Here is a 20742-nt window from a genome sequence, read left to right on the forward strand (position 1 = left end):
ACGGACAGATGGAACTGCATAAACAGAAAAGAAAAAGCAGAGAGACCCACAAACACACGGAGAGAGCTGTTTTACAAGAGTGAAAGATATTGATTTACTTGGAACTAGTGTTGGAAAACAAACGTATTTGTTTCCTTCATGATTAAAAAAAAAAGTAATTAAAGTGAATCATAAGGGGGCACACCCTTAAATAAGTCGGGGGGGGGACATTTGTAGAGGGTAAGGCCTTCTATAGATGTTCCGAATTTTAAGCTAGCAAATAGGTCTGGCAAACTTACATCTCTAAATTAAAAATCGAGGGGGAGGCGGCGGGGGGGGGGGGGGGGAGAATAAAGAACTGGTGGTGGTTTAAGGAGAGTAGAGGCTTTATTCTTTTATGTTTTATAAAAGTTGACTGGCCTACCTTGTTCCCCAGTCCTCAGTTTGTCTCCTCATAGTCGCTGTCTCCCTGGAAGTACAGTGTGAGTGGTAATGACTGCCTGCCTCCCTAATGAGTCCATTTTCCTGCTCTTGATGTTGTGTATATACACACACTGCAACCTACCTTACAAACCACAGAGACGGGAAAGGGAGAGCGAGCGAGAGAGAGCGAGCGAGAGCGAGCGAGAGTGCGAGAGACAGGGAGAGCGAGAGAGGGAGAGAGAGAAAGGCGCACACAGACAAAGCCCTCCTACCAGACAGCAGACAGCCCTCCTTCCCCTATCTAGCAAAATACAACTCGGCTAATGCAGCAACAGGTTCAATACTGCCAGGCTGAGGCAGCGTAGCAAAGGTACACGGGGCTGAGCAGGATTGCTGGCAAATAAACACTTGGGTGCCGGCTGGCTCCACCTTTCTTGTTTATGTTACAGGATGTTGGAATGCATTGTTTCAGACAGTCCATATGATTATCATAAATACATTTTTTGTGCATATTAGCATGGAGCGCCGAAACGTATCAGCCATTCTGCTCCGTAACCTTATAGCTCTAACACATGCAGGGAAGGTGTAAACATATCTCTTTTGACAGGCAGACTACACAAAGCCCACTGATGATTTTAAAGTCATGAGATCTTTCAAGAAAGACGCTCCTGGAGATAGGTTTCCCCAGACAATAGGGGAGCAGGGAAAATTGATCTTGATGAGGAAGAAGTCTTCCTAAGAGACTGCTCGGTAAACAATTGAAAAGAGAGGGCTATTCTCCCCAGCATTCCCTCCTTTCAAAAATATATATTGGGAAGCTTCTGCCCCTACAGCTATAATAATGTGCTGTGCTTATGTCTGAACAGGTGCAATGCATATAGTACATGGTGTTACAAGGACAGAAATAAATCTCTCAAGTAAAAAAACATTTTCCCAGTTGCAAACAGGCCAAGGTTATTTAAAATACAGGTCTAATCTGAAGAATGTTCTCCCCACTCCCTATATGTTTTTGCTGGGGGGAGACGAGGGGATGGACGAGTGGTAGAAGGTGCAAAGGAGAAGAAAAGGTAGGAGAAACAATACATGTAACCAGTTACTATATTTTTATTTTTACAATATTCTGTCACATCTGAAGAAGATGTATGCTGCTTCTAAAATAATTTTCACTCAGCTCTGCTTCTCATCACGTGTAAACTTACGCTGTCACAAAAATTCTATTTATTTTAATGACAACTACAGACATGTCAAAGTAGGAAGACCAGGGAAAAAACATTTTGCACCTGTGTTTCTCCTTGGCAAAGGTTCTTTAAGAACTTTATCCACAGGGTGTTTTTTAGATGGAGATACTAGGTCCAAAAAAAAAAAAATTAATTGCTATTGCCAAGGTTATGTTGTAAATCAGTAGAAAAACAGATGAGAACTCAAATCTCCTGAAGCAAACCAGACTTTTCCTGGAGTAACTCATACCCACCTAAAAGTTAAGTGTCCTGTCTAAGCCAGTTGTGTAGGCTCCCTCTATTGTCAGTGGAGAGACAGGCACCTCCCAAATGCAATTCCTCCCAGCTTTCCCTATCTCCCCACTAAAGAGGGAGCCTACACAACTAGATTAGGCTAAGCAGCTAGCTGGTAGTTGGCTAAATTAAGTAAAATTAATCTCACTTTTGATCTAAAGCTCTATTACAACATCCTGCTTCCCAAAATACGTTTTTATTATCACATTTATTATTAGGCAATATATGCCTAAGTTGTAGTGATGGAAAAGGGATCGCCTGCTGACTAAAAGAGACAGGTAAACTCCCTAGATTCATGGATTTGTACCCTCAGGCTGGCTGGATATTCATGATTCACAGAGTCTTTATAATATTAACCAGCCTGGTGACTGGTGAATTTGATTAGCTTTGTTCACTGGTACACATTTTTGTATTTTGCTTATAAACATTCTGGTTTTATCCAGATGTACAGTAAATACAGAAGGATTAAGTAATTTATTTCAAAAGGTTAATTTTCATTAGTTTTTTCATCAAACCACAGCCTCTCTTACCTTAGGGTAAAATATGAAGAATAAAAAGCTCTAATAGATGACTTAAGTTCAACTCCTTGTGTAATATTTAGCTACGTACACACCTGGCATATGTAGAGGCAGCTCTCCAAGTTACTCTAAATATATATTACAAAAATTTAGTCATATTGCATATTTTCTTCTCTAGACTTTCTGACCATAATCACCTTATTGAAGGGTATGTAAGGTCAGGAAAGCAGAAGGGGCATTTGTAGACTTTGCTTCTAACTGTGGTAACTTGATCTGGTACTGGTAAGTACCAATTGAGCAGTCATTGCCTCAGTTTTTCCATCTGTAAAACAGACTCAACTGTAGTTCCATGAGTAGATGGTACTGTAAATATGTGAAGAGTCTTCCCATCTCAGCCTGGCATCACTCAGAGTTTTACAATGGCAAATATTATGGGGAAAAAAAAATACTTTGTCAAGGGGACTTGTATCAAAGCAAGCTGATGAAAATCACAAGTTTTCATATCCTTATATTCAGTTAAAATAAAAGGAATAGTCACTGAAATTTAAAATTTAAAAACCAGGTCTACACCAAAATGAGGATGTCAGATGTGAGAAGTTCTTAGCAGCCTGGAATATTTGACCCCAAACTAACATTACTTCCTTTGTCCGACCAATCTTACACATACATATCTGAAGAGATATTTAAAATGTACCAACTTTGCATAAAAAACCAGACTTGCATCCTTCAAATTTAAGACATTCAGATTGAAATCTGCGTACTGAGTCAAAAACACTAAAGTTTGAAAAATGTTCAGATTTGCAACTGATCCAGATCCAAAACCTGTAAGTTGGAAGGCACCTAGGTCCTTAACTTTTCTCTAACTTTCTAGAGATGTCATACATGCATCTGAACCAGGGTAATAGGCCAAATTTCCTCATGTTTTGAGGAAGTCTGAATCTCAGTAAGAACACTAGAACTGAGCCCAGTTCCACTCACTTACAACAATGCTTAGACCCAAACTGCAACCCAAAGCCACCCCTTCCAAAGTCACATGGGGTTTGTGTACTCATTGAACTATAGAACTAAACCAAACACTTTCAAACCTCAAGATTGTTGGAAAGCAAATATGGAGTGGATTCCAACTTAAGCTAGTTTTGGCCTTCAATCAGAAATTAATCAAATTAACCATAATCTTAATAAAATCCAAATATATGTTTGACCTGAATGAAAAAACCCACAAGATGTGATTTGCACTACTGGTTCCTTGCCTGAAAGTCTTAGACTTAGATCCTAACCATCAACGGCTCGATTCTGGGTTGTCTTATTAATCATTTAGTCCATCTAAACCATTTTAAAAAATCCTGAGTGGTGTGATTTGAATGGAGAATCCTGATTTAATGTTTTGCCAACATAAAACTGCCCATTTGCTTGATTCAAACTGCTCAATGAAAGCCTGCTCACCGCCACACCACACTCCTGTGGGCCTGTAATTCCTCCTCTCCATTACCTGAGGAGGTCAATGGCTATGCACTTGGATCATTCGCAAGAAGAGGAAGAAGGACATGTTGCTGCTGGCAGCTTTCAGCTCTGTCACAGGACTGGACACAGACCTGCTGTGTGACAGTGAGGGCCTGCATGGCAGTCACACGGCCTGGCCATGCAGCCCAACAGGCAAGCAAGCCCTTGGCATGTGCCACGATCGTACATCTCCCATGGCACAGACACCAAATTTTGGCTAGGCCACACACAGTGTCACCCCACGAGAAAGAGGCTGGAACAGAGGGCTCCTGGCTGGCTTAGTAAAATGCTGCACTATCCATCCTGAATGCAAGAACAAGCAATGCTGGTCTACCTGGTAAATGATACTCCTGCTTTTCTTTTTCTGCAAACTTGTCTTCTCACTTCAGAATTAGTTTCTAGCAACTGTCATTAGGGAGGCAAAAGAGCCCTATCCCCTCTAGCAAAGCCTCCAAAAGAATGAAAAAAACACTAGCACCATAAAGGCAGGTGAAAGAGCGGCGTGTTTGGTGCAGCTGGAGCACCCATCTCCAGTTCTGCTAGAGAGCGGCAAGAGCCCTGACTTTCAGTAGTAAGGGAAAGATAGGGAAAACCAAGGTGCCCACCAGAACTGTCAAAGACTTTGTTGCAAATGACAAGATTCTGATGACGGTTTGAAAGGGAAGGAAGGTACTTCAATGCCAAATAACATATTCTAGACTGCTCTAGTCTCTCCTCTCCACTTTATGTCTCCAGGCACACCAACATGCTAAGTTTAGACATATCTTGTTGGCAGCCAAAACTGGAAAAGGAGTCATGGCATCATGTAAACATGTCTGAAGATAAAAGCTACTTCCTTCAGAAAAAAAAAAAAAATAGCCTCTTAGCATATACCTAAGGGTTGATTTTCAAATGCTGAAGAAATTTAAGTACGACTGACTCCACGAACCGGTTAGGTACCTTGCCTATCCCTGTGATGGCCTAAAACACTGGTTTTGATGTACTTCACATTTTTGCCCTATGACATTTTCATTAAAACCTTCAGGGAGCTCTGCATTACCAGTATCCTAGGAACTGTTCCTAGAAACCAGGGTGGTTTAACACCATACTGCTGTTAAAAATCCCAGGCAAGCCTCCATGACAGCTCTGGTTCAGATGGTATAGGCAGGACCTAGAAAGAGTCACAGCAACATGTCTGAACTTGACTGCTTCCACTCCGTCCCCTTAACCACGTCCATGGGTCTCTGAGACTCCCCTGATGTACCACACCATCTTGTTGCCAGCCCAACAGGATTGGTGATTCACATGTCTCTACTGGTGTCCTGCAGTGTCTCTGCAACTTTGTGCAAATGTAATGAGAGAGATGCCAATTAAAAAAGCTCAAGAGTCCTGCAGTGTGGCAGGCTGATTCAAATTAGGTACCTGTGTGAAGTGATTAAAAATAGGGTTTTTAAACCTGAAGATAACAGGAGGACAGTATGTTTGATTTATATCAGCAGGGGCCAACGAAAAACGTAGAAGGACCACACAAAGCTCTTTATTCCTGCAGATTTACTGGTGATGATGCTGAGGACAGGAAAGGGGAAATACAGTGCACTTCTGGTGCCTTTCAATATGCAAAGAATGTCAGTTGTTTTCCCATCTCAAAAGTCACTACTTACTGCCAGACCTCCAAATAAGTAATACTTTCCTTTAATAAAGCGACTTTGGTCCATCATACCATATTTCAGGTGCATGTAATCATAAATCAAATCTCGCAACTTCTTTTGGCAACAAAACTACTGTCATTCTAATTTTACAGATGGCAAAAAAAAAAAAAGAAAAAAGAAAAAAAAAAAAGGAAAAAGTTAATCCCTCTGTTGAGAACAGAAAGTGAAATTGGGATGTTAGCCCTTCCTGATCAGAAGTTCAGGCTATGTTGCCCCTATGGATCAGTCTCTCAGACAGCCCAGCTGATTGACAAGACTGGGATGCACTTACTGAACCAGAACTGGCTTTTCTATTGTTTTTTCTGGTTTTTTGTTTTTGTTTTTGTTTTTTTTTTTAATCTCAGAATGTCCTGAATAATAAAGCAGATGCAAAGCTGACATGTCTCCAACAGTTTAAATAGATTTGTGTAAATATGTGTGCAAGCGGTGTGTACCAAATACCCACTTTCCTTTGTGATGTGCTACCTGTACTTCAGTGGAGGAACACTTTGCATAATGTCTGTTCCCCTAGGCCACTTGCATTAAGGCTGCAAAATGGGGTTTCTCTTGCATAATCACCCCATGTCATACATTTCTCTAATACTGTGTTGAGCAAATGTTACTGTTACATCAGTAAATTGTGAGAGCGATATCTCACAATGTAACATTTTTTGTCCCAGCAAGGCCAATCCCTTGCTTTTATATTCATCAACACTGATGTATATCAATCACCACCTACAGGGACTGAGAGTCTTCATCAGCTCCAGAAGACAGTATCATACCAACATATCACTTTCCAATTCAAAAACCAAAACCAGACAAAAAGCCTTTAGACATACATGCACAGGAACTTGGGATGTCCATGTGTTATTAGCTTTCTGTCCTGGATGTGTAGATTGTGTTGCAATTATTTAACTCCTAGCAAGGTGCAGTAATGTGTAGCCTTGGCTATACATATATGTTCACCCTCTCCACCTACAGGGTGCTGGGATATTACCTTTATTTGCATGGGCAGGCCATGAGTGACCAATTTAGCTGTTGAGCTAACATGCCAGGCCCTCATGCAAGTCAGGGAGTTACAATGAAGTCAGATCTTGTTACATAGCCCACTGCATTGTAGGGGGTGCGCCCTCTGTTATATAACTATAGGGTTCCCAAAGGCTACCTCTGATTCCATTAGAGAGACGTGTTGCAGTTCAGACAACATTAAACGACTTAGAAATCTGAGTAATTATTTATGAAAACCCACACTGAATCCATCCCAAACTGAACAACAAATAGTAAAAAGTAGTTTTATCACATGAAAGAAGTTTTGGTAACAAACAAATCAGGATGCACATTCATCAGTCTTTTCTGCCAGATAATCAGAATAACCAGGAAAGATTTCTATTTTTGCCACAGAAAGTTAAAGAGCATGCAGACTATTGAATGCTGTCATAATGATTTCAGAAGTGAAAATTCTGAAGCTCAAGGTGGCCAGCATTTCTAATTTTACCTTGTTTAAATAGTAGTGGGAAAACTGCCAACAAACCAACACAAACTTCTGCAACTCTAGTGATTGTCATAGCAGTTGAGATGCACTAAGTTTATTATGAATGAAGATCTGATCTACATGGGGGAAATAAGAGACACACATCACTAGCAATATTTTGGAAAATGTTATTTTACCCTCTGGGTGCAACTGAATATTTTCATAAGCCTATCAGCATGAATCCATTCTACCTGGAAAATATTTATGTCAGCATTTTCAAAGATGCTACTCATTCAAGAGGTAATTATCTCATAGTTTAGAATATCACATCTGAGAATACTGCCCCCCAAATGAATAGCCATTTCTGGAAAAATAAAAACAAAAATGTAATGTAAGTGTATCAGATGTATGAAGATGGAAATTTCATACTTGAACATTTACTGACTCCATGAAGTGGACACAAACTTCTCTACAGAAAAAAAGACAGAGTGTTGAAATTTCAAACATCCAAAAAACTCTTCAGTAGGCTCTAAAAGTTATGTGATTCTCTTAAAAGCCAGGGATTAAAAAAAAATCTCTGTTATGATCAGTAGCATTTTTAAAGCTTTTTATGCAATTAATAAAACTAGAAATTTCTTTATGTATTTTCTTAAAGCTAAGGATGTATGACCAAAAAAAAATCATAGTATGTACAATAATATTGCAATATTTGAAAGAAGCAACACTAAGTGGCATTATTCATCTAATATGAACAGTACTTCACCATGACATCCTTTCAATGGATGTAGGATTATTTTCCTCAAACACAGTCATATAGTGAGAAAGATCCTCTATAAGCTTTTTCTCCATGCATTCTAGGCAAGGGTAAACCAATGGTGTTACCAGGCAAACTGAAGTCATAAGTTACTGAAAAGTCTGGACTTTCACTCAAACCTCTTTGGTCTGTTTCTCACTTTGAAGCAGTTCAGCCTAAAATTTCACTGTGGCACCTACTGTCAGCTGGCCCAAATTCCTCTTAGTGTTTCTGGATATGCACCCCTACAATCACACTGCCAGCTAACAGAAAACATAAAGCCCGGGGACTTAGGGGCATTTAGGCCACGTGGCTCTGACCTGTGAGCACAGAAAAGTGCCTGATTCTGTTTCAGGGCTAACTAAATATTGTGAGGCCATTCAGTGAAGCAATGGAAATGAGTAAAACATCAAGCAAAGGTTTATCTTTGATAGCCTCAGAAGCCCACTCCAGCAGCAAACAGCTGCTGAGCCCTGTATCAAACACATAGGAAACACTAGTAAAGATGTAACCTTTTTACTAAAAGCAGTGCCACCAACTATAGGTAAAAAAGTCTCATGTTCACAAACCTTCATTATGTGTAGACCCGACCACCTCTGGATAGTTTTTGTGTGTATATGGGCAGGATTTGTGAGCTTTGAAACATTTAATCAGAGGTTTCTGAAGAATAAAGAACCAAGATGCACTAGATGCAATAAAGAAAATGAATGTCCTGCTCTCTTTTTTCTTTTTCTTTTTTTCCTTTATGTAAGCTAAGCTCTATTAGAAAAAACTAGACTGGGTCGAATTAGTCCTTTAGTTTTAGCCTAAAGGAGAATATTTTTTGATAAAGTGAACAGTTTGCTCAGCTGTTTTAAAGGACACATTTAGAGGTGCATTTCTTTTCCTGAAGTATTAATTGAAGTTCATTTTGAAAGGAATAGATGAGAGAGTTTATTATTTAAAGCCAAAGAAATTAAAAGCAAAAAGTTGTAATAACTGAAAATTAAGCTTCAGGTCTTATTTTACACAAGAACAGAGATAAGAACCTTCTTCTCAATCAAACCTGTCAAAAATTGGAAGATCTAGCAAGGTTAGTGGTGGTGTAAGTCTGACAGAAATGAGCTTTGGTATCCTATAGACAAACAACTCTTTTATTTTGCCCGTGTTTGAACAAAAGGGCCTTTCATTACAGAACTAGAACATACAGAACAAGGTGACATAATATTTTCAAAATGATATAATAGAAACAAAGTGTACCAACTTCAATGCCACTCTTCAGTCAGGTTTTGTAACAAGCCCAAGTCAGATACTATTTTATGGTCAAAGGGCTCCTCTTCCATAACTTTCTTTGCAAATATTAGCTAGGACCGTAAGATTTTTTATTGCTACCAGGATTATCTATGATTATATAATGAGAGATCCCCTTTGTAATATCTGTGCAATTAGGCATAATTAAGTTTGTCGGAGGAACGTTAATTTCCTGATTTTTGAGTAAATAAAGAATCAATGTCAAAATTGCACTAATCAGTATTAACTAACGCTTAATTTGTTTTGTTTCAAAGTCAGAGGTCATATTGTGAAACTATTTGATAATATGCAACAAAAAACTCAGCAAAATAAACAGAAGTTGGAATAAAGATAACTTTATATTAACTGGTACTTTGCTGTCCTACTGTTCCATTTGTTGAGCTGTCCTGAAGCCAACAAAATATTGGTAAAAATCAATTGGATACCAATATGACTTTAAGTAGTCTCTGTTGTAGTCTCAGAATGCATTGACATTTGTTTTTAACACACTGTGATAATATCACAGATGTTAGAACCATAAATGCCAGTATACCTTTACGCTTTCTGTTTCAGAAACAAAGGTACTACCACTACACCTACATGGAATTCTCACCAGTTTCAGGAAACCATTTGAGGGCCAGGCACCAAGCAAGGGAAGAAAATAATGTCTGATAGAAATCCCACATAAATATCAAGCTATACATCACACATCCATCCAACTGAGTAAGCAAATGAGTTTCAGCCTGAAATTCCTAGGGATTCCCAGAGTAAAGCTGCAATGTACCATAAAAATTCATTGGGGATTCCCAGATATGGGATTATGGGGGCAAACTGTGAGCAAGTTGTTAATGGTTACCTGATGCAGCACAGCTATTCTCAGTCATGAGAGCTGAGACTACCTGTTTAGGCACCATGTGCAGCTCATGTAAGCATCTTTAAAACAGGTAAGAGAAAAGTAGCCACAGGGTTATAATGAAGAGAATTTATTGGGCATTACTCTCCCACATTGCTGTTTCAACATAAACAGTACTCTGGGTTCCAAGCATCAAAATGTGACAATGCTGAAGGTCTATGTAACATTATTATGTCTCCTTTTTCCTGCATTATTTCTTGAGAAAAAAAAAAAAAAACAAACAGTAAAGCAGTAAATAGTTTCTACATTGAAATGACTGACAATAGTCTTCAGAGTCAACACTGCTTGACATATCCAAGAATTCTTGTATTAGGAGACTGACTGGAAACAAACAAGTGTCAGCTCACATCTAATGCAATCTTTAATTAGAACCTCACAGGCAGGCTACAAGCTTTCTACATCCTAAATTAAAGCTGTAATTTTGAAGCACAAAAAGCCAACCACCAGGGAACAAAAGCACCTGCATACTGCTAAAAGTCTGACCCCTGCTTCAAAATATGAGGATAAGTGATAAATTACATCATTTTCTGGAGCAGACAAGATACAACAATTGCTATAGATTTTTAGTGTTAGGTACTTAATGATGCTTGAAGTTCTTTGGGATAACTACAGGCTACTCCTCTAAGAAAAGTTATGTGCAAGACAAATAAAGCCCAAAAATCTGACTTACAGGTTCTATCCACATTCATATTACTACAGCATCCACAGATCGCAAAGCTTAACATTATCCATCCCTATCTACAACAGGAGTTCACTTTCAGAGGAATGAGAATACTTGCTTCACAATAGCTCAAAGGTGATCAAATCCCTGCTAGACACTAACACTTCATTCCATTCATTTTAATGGAAAATAGATGTCCAAATTCCCAAAGACAGCCCTTTTACCACTGGGCCTAAAGAAAGAGATTACTTGAAAATATCTTTTTATCACAAGAGAAGACAGGAAAAAAAAAATCCAATTAAAATTGGTGGAATTGATCGAAGAATGAAAGCCATCAAGGAACAAGACAGGCAAAATGGGGAATAAAATAAGGGAAAAGTGCATAAAGTTATCTCAGTCTCCTCAAGGAGTAAAAACAACCCACTTCCTACTAGAGTAAAAGAAGATGTTTCAAGTTTGTTTTCTAACTGCTAAAAAGAAGTGTAGATTAAAGACTAGAAAGCGGACTAAAAACAGTGGCAAAGGCAGACCATAAAGCTGGAAGTAAAACATTGTACCATGAATTACTCAATTGTCACAATTAAATGGCCCTAAGTTACTCGAGTGTTTTAGGAATAGCCATAAGCAGCCCTAACATCACAGGTTTTACTTTGAACTGAAATCCTTCTGCTCAAAAACCATTCCTAGGCAATACTACTTGGGCTAAAAAAAGTATTTCCTACAGCAGTCTTTAGGCTTGTCATGGAAATCTGCACTTCTGGGATAGGCAGTGGATTGTGGCATGTAATTTAAAAGGTACAGTAAAAGACCCTGGCTTAGTTGCAGCCTTTACCCTGCTCCTCTTAGCACCTCCAATTCTCCAACTCCTCCCTGCTAACTCAGCCTTTCAGTCCTCACTTGTCTCATGTGCACTCAAGATTAGATCAAGTATTGGGAATTTCTAAGCAGAGCTCTGGGCCTAGGACCATCCCTATGGGGACAGGGAAGGATTTGAGGAATAAAGAGCCAACCATCCCACACAGTTACTATTCCACACACTTCTCCCACTGTGGCCATGCTCTCAAGCCACAGAAAGCTTCTTGGTATTTCCTGCGGTACCCGATACATCCTTCTCACTCTTAAAGCAGTATATGCACTTCCATCTTTGAGAAAACATCAATAAACAGTTTAAACAGTTACTTGTAAAACTGATAGCTGGAATTTCATTTAAGAGAACTACAGCTAAGATTGCACAGAGAGGGTAATCATAGCATCATTTGGGTTGGAAGGGACTTCAAAGATCATCCAACCCCCTGCCTTGGGCAGTGACATCTTTCACTAAACCAGGTTGTTCAAAGCCTCACCCAACCTGGCCTTGCACACTACTGGCACATGGATTCACACTACTTTGCAGCTGTGAGAGAGACTGAAAAAACAAACAAAAATCCCCAGAGGCAAAAAAAGGCAATGAACTATTGAGAACCACTAGATATGATAAAAATGAACAAAAGCAGCACAAATTGTATGGTACTGGTAAATTAGCATATTTTTCTTTTTTTCAGCAACTGAAAGCATCTGAGTTGCACTGGCTTTTAGAGGGGTGCTCCCCATACTCTCCCATGTAAACACCAAACCAAAACTCACACGGATGTGATTGGTGAGACAAGGCCCTGACAGACAAAGCTAGAGGTGTTTCAAAAGCAGAAATACATTTGACCAAAAATGGCCTGCTCAGCCTCTCACAATAGACCCAGGAAAGATGTTATAACATTTTGCTGCAGGGGTTGCTTATATATAGTTTGGGAAAGAGTCCATGAGTCATGTTACCTATATTTACAATGTCAGATACAGAAACAATCCAGTGCTGGATTCAGGATCTGACACTTAGAAATGTTTACATGAAAATAACAAAGAATAGGAAGAAGTGATGCTTGAAAAATCAGGCTCTATTTTCTATCTGCAAATGAGAAATTTAAACATTCTAAGACTCAACAGGAAAGTGACACGAATAAAGCAGTTCTGCCCCTCTTAAAAGACAGCAAAAAACAAACTCTTGCCTTCCTACTTACATGGGGAGTAACACTTTCAGGGCCTGATGAGAGAGATGCTGCTAGTCAATGGAATAATTTTTCAAATTATGCTAAAAAAGAGTAATAAACAAAACAAGTTTTGAACATGAACATATAATACTTCATATAATACTATCTAAAAACTTCCATGAAGTAATCTGACTATTCTATAACAAGTCTAACAAAAGCCAGCACTCTCACACAGGTTTTCCATCCCAACTTAAATACAGACTGCAGGCTTCTTGCTCTACTGTTAATATTAAAGATACCAATATTACAAACTGGAGATTAATGGTCAAGACACATAAAAATATTCATTTATCTGACTTCAAGAGAAGTTGGAGAAAGCAACAAGTGTATGCATGTACCAAAGTAACAAAACCCAAGATAATTTTTTAACAGTATAGTGTAGGCATTGTCAAAATTACTCAAGAAGTTAGGATGACTTCATATCCATCTCAAAAAATGCAGACAATTCATTTTTGAAGACTCTTCAAGATGAAATGTCCTTTTAAGTGAAACTACTGAAGCAGGACTCTGATGAGTTTCATGATCCTGAAAGTGAGATGTTTTAATGCTGTCATTATCATTATTAAATGTAGCTGCAATGATGATTTAAATCTGTGTTCCAAATCTCCTAGATGCTCTTAAACATTAGACACCTTTGTGTTTTGAAGACCCAGAAATAAGCTTACCAGTTGATTATGCTGTAAGAAGAATCTCTGCTTAACAAGACAGATGCAACCTTATTTTGTCTTAATGATGTTGTCTTCAGTGGAATACAAAAGGAGCAACTGATAGCAATGATTGAAACATTTCTTTTAGAGACTTGTAAATTCAGCTGTCCACTACAAGAATCTCCAAGAGAAGAAACTGGAGGATAATAAAAGAAAAAGTAACAACACTGAACAGTCACATTAGTGCAGGTTGGCTACCTGAACATGACAATGATTTCCTAATGACCACAAGTTTACGAACAATGAAATGTATGTCCTTGTATGCTGCTATTAAAAAAATGAAAACCACAGATATTGGTGCAGTGTTACCAAAGATATCATCCAGCAATGAGAACTGCATGAGAAAGCTGTCTTTACTATTTGCTTAGACAGAAAAAAAACCAAATTTGAAACAAGAAAGTTTAAAACTATTTCTTCTGCTTCTGATATATGGCTGCTCAGTGCCGTATTTCAGCCACACTAAGTGAAAAAGTAATGGCCAAACTCTTCCAAACCTGTACTGTACAAATCTGCTGTTACCAGCAGGCTGGATAACTTGAGTGAAAAAGGGTAACGTGAGTGAAGAAGTGCCCCTGGTTCCCAGAGACACTCAGAGTTCCTTTCAGGAACACATGATTCTGCATTTGTATCAACAAGTGTCTTGAAATTTGCACGGAGAACAAGAAGGACTTTGATCAAAAAATAGCACACATTTTTCTCTGCAAGGAACTATACAGAGAGGTAGTAAATTTACAAAAGCAGTTGAAGGAGGTTTCAGAGGGACTTGACAGATTACAGGCTGATGACACTACCATTACAGCCTCGGTGGAAATGTGGTTTGATCTAATTAACAACAAAGAACTAGAACCACTGAAGAACAAAATTAAAAAATTATTCAAAGACTCTTGGAAGCTTTCCATTTCATAGCCACCACGATGGATTCGAAACACAGACGGATGGGATTAAACCCAGGATAAGGCGTCATTGAACATATTCCATGTATCTCCAACATTCAAAGATTAAAAACTGAAGATACATATTTTGCCCTCAATATGTGATTAAAAATTTGATTTGATTGAACACAATTAATTTAATCATACAGGTGGAAGATACAGATGTTAAATTAGGGCAGACAAGATGGCTGAACTTAGGAATGCTGGATTTTAGAACAGATGCATTGCTGTCCAGCCAACTCAGCATCACTTTTTACACATTTTTAGTTTATTCATATCGCTTTCATTGAAACTGTGCAACAGCATAGGTGCTAAAATCAAAGAATCTATTGAAGTGCACCAATATGCAGAGTTAGATATGAAGCCTCATAGACCTAAATTTCTTCACAAACTACAGAGACTGTGAAGATGTTCTTGTTTTTAAGTACAAAATCACACAGTTTACATTTTAGGTAACGTGTCTTTTTGTGTTCAAGGGATATATACACCCATAAAATACATCACATGATTTGTGTGTGCTGTTTCAGTGGCTAATATACTGCATTTGAGTGTTTCCTTCAATAGGCTTTTGAAAAAAAAAAAACAAAAACAAAAACAAAAAAAAAAAAAGTCATGCTGGGGAGAAAAATTCAACTTTGATACATTGGCTGCTGTTTCCACACACAAGTTTTCTCTCCACACCCAACAGAGAACACATACCTCAGCTGAACAATTGTGAGCATATGTTAGCTATGCCAATATCCTGTGGAAAGTAACAAAAGGCTTTAACTTATTTTTAACTGAGAGAATCACATAACTGCAAAAGCTTTTCCTTGAGAATTTCAAATCAAGTTGGGATTACTGTACTTCCCTCTTTGGGAAGTTGTATGATTATTAATCTTATAATTAAAAAAGTAGAAGTTAATGAGGAAACATGTTAACATCAGATGATTTATGGGCCTATTAATACTAAAAGTGTATTGGGAAAAAAAAAGGGGGAAAAGGAAAAACCCATTGTGTAATCCAGTTCTGATGAAATGCTGGACAACTTTGAGACTGATAAAGCGAGTCACTGCCAACTGACTCAGCATGACAACGGGAGTTCATTGTTGCCTTCGGACTGAAGGAAGCAAGCACGCAGTTGGTTCGAACCGGATTTGTTCTTTCACTAAAACGTGCTATTTCCGCTGTCTTCTTCTCCTCCTCTCACGTCTTTCATCAGACTCTGGTGTCTCCAGTACACACTGCATTTATTAAGCCCTGCAGTATTCAGCTAACATTGGCTACAAAACACATTAAGCCCTCAGATGCTGCATGTTACAAAATTAACTTAAAAGGCTGGAATGCAGCTCCATTTTTAAGTCCCAGTATATTTATATTTCACATATGGTTTTCGCTAGGCTATTCACAGGGGGGACTATAAAGCATCTCAACATGTGAGGTACTCTTGTAAACCTCACCATGTCCTCAGTTGCACTTACTGTCCTCAGCCATGGGGGATGTTGTACTGGAAGCATTAATATGTATATACGTGCTGCTTTTTACATGCACATTTCCTTCTGCTTGTAGGTTTGGCAACAGCAGGATGGCTGAATTCAATTCAAAAAATGGAATTCCTGTTTGTCTCCAAGGCTTTCCAAAGATTAACTTCTGCCAGTCACTGCAACTTCCACCCAGCACCCTCTGAAGTTAACAGAACAAGGAGAGCTCAGCAGCTTCCATGGGGCTCGGGACCCTCCAGGATCTGGGCAACAGAACTAAACAAAATGTACTGCCCCCATCCTTGAGATCACTCAGTTTTATGAGAAGGGTTTCCTCTAATATTACAAAAAAGTGGATTTACATTATTTACATACACAAGACTGACCAAGAGAAAGGCTCACCTGTTGCACAACATTGCATGTAGTGCACAGGGTAATGTTACAAAATCTGGTTTTTGTCTCTTTACCTTCTCTGTACCATCATTCACTATTTTCTGCTTTTCCAATTAAAGCTGCTTCTCCTGAAGTCCGAAATGTGAAAGTCATGTTTTGAGGTTTTTTTACAAGGGATTATTAGAGTCTTAGCAGTCTACTGATTTTACTGTAGTTTAGAAAAAACACTTAGAAATAAAATTAAATTAATTTTGAAAAGAAACAAGCAACAAGAAAGGTCTACACTTGTTCCAGCAACTAAAGCATACCCAGCTATTACAATTTTTTAAAATGCGTATTTTGCCAAAGGGAAATATGCCACATCACAAATTGTCATGCCAGGTGAGAAAATCTCAGAACTGAAGGGTAAGATAGTTAATCGGCAAATACGGGTTATATCCAACATGAAGGTAGAAAACTTGACAGGTGACTTGAACTAAGTCATCTCTAAATACGAGTTTGTCCAGTGCAGGAGGCTACTAATGCTTTCCTATTTCAGAAGGGTATCTTAAAGCTTAATTAATTGTTCATAAAGAACTCAGATTCTCAGATGAGAAGCATCAGAAAACTCCAAAGTATTATTAATCTCAGGTGCCAAAGAATTATCCCTGCTCTTGCATGGAATAGGTCTGAAATATTTGTAATTTCTATGATAGCAATATCCCCAGTCCAGTTTGCAAATGATGAGAGTTATCCAAGTAAAATAAATGTCTGGCCATCAGAGTAAACAAAGACATCGTTTTACGAGTCCAATCTAAATTGTAGAGATAATCAATATGAGAATAGCAGTGCCCACAATGAAACCTGTATTAATTATGAAGAGAGTTTATGAAAGAAATTAATCATTATTATGGAGTTCGCTGTAGGAATTTAATAGCATGAGCCAATTTTACATGACTCTTATGATGCTTGAGGTCAAATATGCTGAGTTTGAAATAAACTTTAATCTACTCTGAACTAACTTTGTATAAAAAAAGAAAGCTTCTCATAAGTTCCACTGTACTGCCCAAAATAATAAATCTATTCTACCCCATAAGTGCGTGTGGTCTGATATATCATCCTGAAAATAGTTTCTAATGTCTCTCTTCCCTCTCTTTTCTTTTGTTTGCCTTATTTTGTTTAGATTGGTGCTATAGGAAAATTATATACACTGATTACAAGAGAAAATTTTATATGGGAGACAAGCAATATATTTTTAAGCTTACTTTGTTGTTTTTTTTTTTTCCTTAAGTAACCACTCTTCCAAAACAAACAGAGAAATGTTTATGGAAATAAAGAAACAAATTATAACAATTTTAGGTAGCATACCACAGTCAAATAAATACCATTTTCTAATAAAACAAACTGGGAGAAAGCCTAGTTGAACTTAACCCATAGTAACCAAGAAAGCAGCTCAAGGGACTTTCTGTTCCAGAATCAGAACCATTCTGGAGAGCTAAAGATTCATATCCTTTGATGAGCTTCAGAATTCCTTTTGTAGGATTATAAATTCTTCTATGACTGCAAGTCTTGAAAATGCTCAATGTGGGCTTAATTCCATTTCCAGTCAAGTCTCAGTTGTGTTCAAAGGGAGAAGAGTGAAACGGATGCTGAGAGCATTTGAACAGCCTATACTTTGTATTTATTTGTTTTTGTGAAGTTCATCTTACACAAAGTAAAAGAAGGAAGACATAAGTAATACCCGATCTCACTGATGTGAAGTCCATGCATGGTAAGAAGTCCATGGATCAGAAGTTGGCAGGGAATTCTCACGGGGTCTCTTGTTAGGGGTACTTCTGAGCTTGTGTGTTTGTGTGTGTGTTTGTGAGGGGAAGGAAGCCAAACCACTGGGATGCAGCCAAGATGTAGGGCTGACTACCCCTCCACGTGCACTGAGAGATGCAGCAGTAGCGTCTTCTTGCTTTTGCAAAATATGGTATTAGCCATTTTGGAGGCTCCTAATAATGTATGCAAAGCTCACAATATGATCAATAATTAGGTGTGCAACAGGAAGAACAAACCCTTAAAATTTAACAAGAACACTCTCCAATTAAAAAAGTCAAAAACAGCTAAGTGTGAATATTTCTCTTAGCTTGCTTTGTTGATGCTGTAGAATTTCTTTGTAGTTGTACAATTCTGCTTGCTAAAATTCTCTTGGCAACTACAGACTTCCTTACTTCTGATCTCATCACACACAGATGGCTCAGGCTTGTAAAATATTATTAGGGGACGTGCTGGAGTGGCCTGAACATGGGTCACTCCAGCAGCGTAATCTGACTCTCACGATTTCTCTGGATTTGTGTAACCTTGAGTTCTGCCAGGGTTTCCCAACCTGCAAAATGGGAAAAGAGTCTACCTTCTAACAAAGTGATGAGAAAGTGTGAGTGAATATATGTGCAACCCTACATAAAAGGAAGAGCGTTACTGCTATTTGGGGAGATTAAGATAGCGTCATGCGGACTTTTATTCTCTTCTCTGAAACAAACACCAACATAGATATAAATAGTGCCTGCAGAAAACCAAGGGATGAACTTCTGTATTTTTTTTTAACATTCTGTAGCTCTTGCATGTAAAGTCTGCTTAGAAGAGTTTTGAATAGTTTAATAATTAAACCAAAAATCTTTAGTTCTAAAAGTATTAACATTTACCAGAGTGGATTTATTTTTCCAGTGGTGTCATAAATTCACAGTATTTACCCACCAGTTCTGGTTTTCATAACAAGACTGTGGTTTTTATTTTGATCCCTGGATAATTTATTGCTGCAGCACATCATTTTGCTTTTCTTTTGGAGGTTCTGAGGAAAAGTAATTCTTTACAGACACTGTTCAAATGGTATTTTTCAATTAAAAACACTTAAAGCAGAAAGGAACGATTGTCTGGTGGAGGACTGAAGATCAGAGTTCAATGCTTGGCTCTACAATAGACTCCCTGGGGACATTTTCAAAGGCACAAATGGCAGGTTGGCACATCACTCCCATACTTGCTTTTGTGGGAGTTAGTTGCCTCTGAAAACCTCTATTTCCTTTCCCTGGATTATCCCAATAAAATAATCTAATTTTTCCCTGTGTCTTCGTCTGCAACCACAACAGTGGAAATGCTAACATTTTGTTCCCCTCACCTCTCTCCTGACTTGCCTTTTTAACTAAAAGCTTCCTGAGGCTGTGCTGCTTTTACAGCATATAAAATACCCAGCAGCAGTGGATGGGGCACTGAGCTCATCTGGGACTCCCCAGTTCCTGTTAGAATGTACACATGAAGTAACATCAATACTAATTGGGAATCTGCAGTTAGCACGCTTATCAGGTCAGGTCCAGGTTATCATGCTGTCCAGGAGCAGTGCTGCTCAGGGATAAAGCACCACATGATCAGCCCAAGTGAATGGCATCCACAGAACTGGGGCTGGACAGCAAGGCTGGGTGAATGTCTCCCAGTGGCACCCACATAAGCCATCACTGAAAAAGGGGAATTATTAACCCTCTTCATCTCAGTCCTTGTTTTTTTGGCAACTTCTCTTCCATTTAAGTAGACGCCCTTTCACCAAAATGTTACATTTTTCTGGAACAAAATGCAAAGCCTTAACAAATGTCCACAAGGCCTTTCAGCAAGCAAATCATGAACCTGAGTATGTATTTGCACCACAAGAGTACAAGTACTCAGCCACTGTGGTACAAAACCAGGTCTGCCTTATTTATCTTGAAAGACAGAATTAGGCACAACAATTTTTGTTTTGAAACCACAAATGTAAAATTCCCAAAAATGTGACATGTAGAACTATTCAAAGGGAGTGAATGGCAACATACTGAATAAATGTACATGACCAGTAAATTCAAGAAAATATTGATCTGTATTTGCTTATTCAAAAAGTGGGGTGCCCCACAGAATTATTCTACTAAAACCAATAATTATTTTTTTCTACTCTACTGAACTTAAATACATTGTGACCATGATTTAAAATTAAAAAAATAAACAATTCATATTCCACGTGCACTCGTTAATTATCTCCTGTCCTACCAGGAATTACCATGTTTGCCAAATGAGATGAGCTAGTGCTCATTATATTCCAGAACATCACCACTGAGCAATGACGTCTTTCAGATACCCACTAGTAGTCAAACCAGGCTTTTTATTTTTGACCTATTGCATAAGTTATTCTCTAAGCCATTCATCTTTCTCAACAATTTCTTTCTGGCTATAACCAAGATCCTAAGTTTTGTGGACAATTTTTTTCCCTGAAGTTAACACAGCAAAAGCCAGGAGCATTACAGTAGGAATTATTTTTTATGTAATATATTCATGAGTCTAAGGCATATCTTTATGTTCTAGGCACATCCTCCACTTATTTCTGCATCATATTGTATCATCTATGCAATCAGCCCAGTATGCCATGCAAGACAGAATTCCTACAGTAGATGTAAATAATTCAAGCAAGTCTAACTCCTCAGGGAGATT

The 20742-nt window shown here is 38.3% G+C and overlaps 1 protein-coding gene across 11 annotated transcripts in view; it reads right to left on the minus strand.

Moving 5' to 3' along the window:
- ZBTB20 (zinc finger and BTB domain containing 20) overlaps positions 1–20742 on the minus strand; it is a 482085-nt gene that overhangs the window by 452809 nt on the left and 8534 nt on the right. Inside the window, exons 1-2 of one of the 11 annotated variants that reach the window (XM_068181099.1) lie at positions 545–763; positions 404–448 (exon numbers count right to left, since the gene is read on the minus strand). The exons of 3 other annotated variants lie outside the window; for them this stretch is intronic. The gene's annotated coding sequence lies outside the window, so the exon portion shown is untranslated. Of the gene's footprint in view, positions 1–403; positions 20721–20742 lie in introns of those variants that run through there. 7 more of the 11 variants (XR_010996228.1, XR_010996231.1, XR_010996227.1 and 4 more) reach the window with 7 other exon arrangements.

Source organism: Anomalospiza imberbis, chromosome 2, assembly GCF_031753505.1.
Source record: "Anomalospiza imberbis isolate Cuckoo-Finch-1a 21T00152 chromosome 2, ASM3175350v1, whole genome shotgun sequence".
Classification (NCBI taxonomy): Eukaryota; Metazoa; Chordata; class Aves; order Passeriformes; family Viduidae; genus Anomalospiza; species Anomalospiza imberbis.